The sequence below is a fragment of the Nicotiana sylvestris genome, chromosome 3, assembly GCF_000393655.2.
Source record: "Nicotiana sylvestris chromosome 3, ASM39365v2, whole genome shotgun sequence".
Lineage (NCBI taxonomy): Eukaryota > Viridiplantae > Streptophyta > Magnoliopsida > Solanales > Solanaceae > Nicotiana > Nicotiana sylvestris.
Genome location: NC_091059.1, coordinates 218,260,003 through 218,263,797, shown reverse-complemented (window position 1 = coordinate 218,263,797; position 3,795 = coordinate 218,260,003). Strand labels below are relative to the sequence as shown.

The following is a 3,795-nucleotide window of genomic DNA, read 5'->3' as shown; positions in this document are numbered from 1 at the left end:
TTAATAAAAGAATATATTTGGAACATAGCAAACTATCTCGATGATTGTTGTTGCTCATCCCTACTAAAATCCACTAATCATATCCTAGTCAATTTCCCAACCCCTTTCAAACCATCTCAAGTAATATTGCTCTACTCTAGAGAATCCAATGCCAACAGAACTTGACTTTTATTTGATATAATATGTTAGCAGTTATTTCACTTGGCAGATCCTCATACGAACTCTAGTTTCATCTAAACTTTGCTTACTAGTCAAGGACGATCCTCGATGAAGCTCAAACCTTATTAATCATCAGGAAGTCACTAATTTCCTCAGAAGACACAATTACTTTTTGGTGTGTTTGCCTGATTGTCACCTAAATATAATCACCAACAGATAGTTAAAGTTAGATTCATTTTTCTTGTTATATTATTGAGGAACCATACTCTAAGTTCCTATAGGACCAAGTTGTAATTTTGAGGCCTTTATAAAAAGGTTTCTTTGTTGAGACAATTTGGGGAAGGCGGGGAAGGAATTGTGTGAGACATGCATAAGCCCAAAAATTAGTTGAACCCTTGAACTTTAGTAACATGAAAGATCTAGCAAAGTAAAGCTCTCCGGGTCTCTTCAAAGTACAAATTGCCATAGTGATAAGCATATTTCAAGAATGATTCCTGATATAGGCATAAGAAAACATTACTAACATACCCTTTCAGGATAACTGAATCTTTTTCCCAAATCATATAGCAACCACCATAATACAGCCTAAAGCCTACATCTTTCCTTTTGTTCTTCTGATAAAACATAACACAGCCTTATGTCACAAAGCAAAGTCGTCTCAAGCTCGGACAAAGTTGCAACAATGCTGAGCTGACAGTAAACATAAAAACAATCTAATTTTAAAGAATTAAGACATAACAGAACTATTTTGGATCGTACAGTCAACCCAACTATTTTGGAATTCAGATGTTGTTTATCCATTATACTGAAATAGGCATAACATAACACAAGACACCTTTTTAAAAGTGCTGATTTTTTTCTCCAAATCATACAACAAACACCATATTTATTATGCAATCATCTGTTTTCAGCAAGCCTAAAGTACAAAACTTTAAAAGAAAATATGTTGTGTAACTCTGCGTATTTAGATCCTGAATACATGCAATCGGGTATTGCTAGTCATAAAACTGACGTCTACAGCTTCGGTGTTGTTCTCTTTCAGCTATTAACGGGAAAGAAAATGAGTATACTTGATGGTAAGGTGATAGATTTTACAAAGTTTCCCCACGTCCAAACCAATATTGAAGAGGGTAGTGTAATGGATATAGAGGATCCTACCATTTTGGAAGAGCATGAAATAGAGATTCGTCAACTACTGAAACACTACTTGGATCTTGTTAGGAAATGCACCGGTTAAAAGGGAGAAGAGAAACCATACATGATTCATGTTGCAAAGGAATTACGCCAAATTAAGAAATGTTACTGTGGCCTCACTCTTGGTCAGAATTAGCTATACAATGGCAAGGGATTGCAAGAAGGGCTATGGGATGGACTGCAGAGACAATGTAAGAGGAAAGAATGCAGCAGCTACTATTTATAGGATTGCCTTGGCTGCCACTGTCTACTACATATGGCAAGAAAAAATATTGTGGTATTTCAAAACAAAAGGAGACAAGCAGATGCAATAATCAGAGTGATCATTCAAGAGATATTTGTAAGAGGCAGCGTGAACAAGATACTGGAGAGGAGATTACACAGTTTGAAGTATTACCCTTCTTGGAATGTTGCTGAATGTATTCCTGGTACAATGAGTTTATGTAGTGCACATCTAGGGTTGTCCAGAGTGCTATTTTTTTTTTCTTTTCCTTGAGCTGTAACCTCCTGCTTTGGTAATAAAATTAATTTCTCTATGAAACAAAAAAAATATTCAGGACAAAGGTTCCTGGATATTCCTGGAGGACGGACTCTAACTTTAGCTCAAGCAAAAGTTTCTATACGAGGACGAGGAAAACAGATAAATTCTAGAGCTTAAACATATTGATAGGTTTGCATAGTAAAGCTGAAGAATTTAAAATGAGTATGTCTAGGAAGCCATAACTTTAATCCCTGCCTTTATGCAACTATAGTTGTGACTACTAACTAAACCACTTGCAAAACACACTATTATGCAATTCAAAATTTAAGACAAAAATCAAAACAGAAGCGGGGAGAAGTTCTCTTGATTCTTAGGAGTTAGGAGAAACCAATTTGTCATCACAAGCACATAATCTCAAGTAAGTTGGCGCAACAGCAATTTGCCATAGTAGCCACGCAAATAAGAATAAACTATTGTCATTGGAGAAAGCAAAAGTATAGAAGTCACAGTGACTCTATCAAAAGTAAAATATGAGCACATTATAGACAAGCTTTAGGATCTATACAAAAATTACAAAGCACAATTGCCACCAATCGAAGGGAGACTTTGCATGTTGTAACGCTAGTCTGCTACTGCTGCAAATACTGCTAAGGTTTTTGAATAAATGTACCCCCAAAAAAGAAAGGAGAAGAAGCTTTTACAATAAACATACATAGATGAGTAAACTTTTGGCACATACACTGAAATGAACAAAAAGGATATTGTTTTATTTCACTGGAGACGAGCCAATTTTGTCTCTGGAATGATAACAAGCAAACTTTTGAGAAATTGCCTCGTTTATAGCTGGAGACAAGTCAATACTTGAATGATGTAACTTACTATAGCATGTTCATCCAGATGAGGATAAAGTTTAAAAAGAGGAGGGTATGCTTATAGGTCCACGAAATTTGCTTTAATTGAGAACCAAAAAGAGGAAAGTCCATATGACATAAGGTGAAAAAGAAAACTACCTAAGAGAGGACACCAGGAACGAGCAATTTAGAGTTTTCAATTTGTGAGGTGCAACCGAGTGAATAAGTGTAGGACAAGAGACACAAAATTTTCAACTTCGAACCTGGGATAAGCAGAAAAATCACCTTACGGAATCAACGAACAAACAATGTGCATCATATAGGTCCATCGATCATTGCTAGGCAAGCTATGTAAGTTCATATCTAAGGGGATAAAATTACATATCATACAAACTCCTGAATCAAAATCTTCATGCTGTCATGTCTCCTAGAACAAAATGATCTTGCTATTTTCTAGTAATTGAATGTAGAAGATTCAAGCATTATATTTGGAACATGTGTTCGTAGAAAGGAGAGACGGTTGGAATCTCCCCTATAGAGACAGGAACAGCCTACGAGCTTTACCTGTTACCACACACATCCGGTTAAGGGCTTAAGGCTACCCATTTCGATGGATCTTACCCCAATTTTTATTAATAAAAGAATATATTTGGAACATAGCAAACTATCTCGATGATTGTTGTTGCTCATCCTTAATAAAATCCACTAATCATATCCTAGTCAATTTCCCAACTCCTTTCAAACCATCTCAAGTAATACTGCTCTACTCTAAAAATCCAATGCCAACAGAACTTGACTTTTATTTGATATAATAAGTCAGCAGTTATTTTACTTGGCAGATCCTCATACGAACTCTAGTTTCATCTAAACTTTGCTTACTAGTCAAGGACGATCCTCGATGAAGCTCAAACCTTATTAATCATCAGAAAGTCACTAATTTCCTCAGAAGACACAATTACTTTTTGGTGTGTTTGCCTTATTGTCACCTAAATATAATCACCAACAGATAGTTAAAGTTAGATTCATTTTTCTTGTTATATTATTGAGGAACCATACTCTAAGTTCCTATAGGATCAAGTTATAATTTTGAGGCCTTTATAAAAAGGTTTC

The 3,795-nt window shown here is 35.5% G+C and overlaps 1 pseudogene; it reads left to right on the top strand.

The window, feature by feature from the left end:
• The first annotated feature begins 3,182 nt into the window (after window positions 1-3,182).
• On the top strand, window positions 3,183-3,317 carry LOC138888856 (U6atac minor spliceosomal RNA; annotated as a pseudogene).
• The last annotated feature ends 478 nt before the right edge of the window (window positions 3,318-3,795 follow it).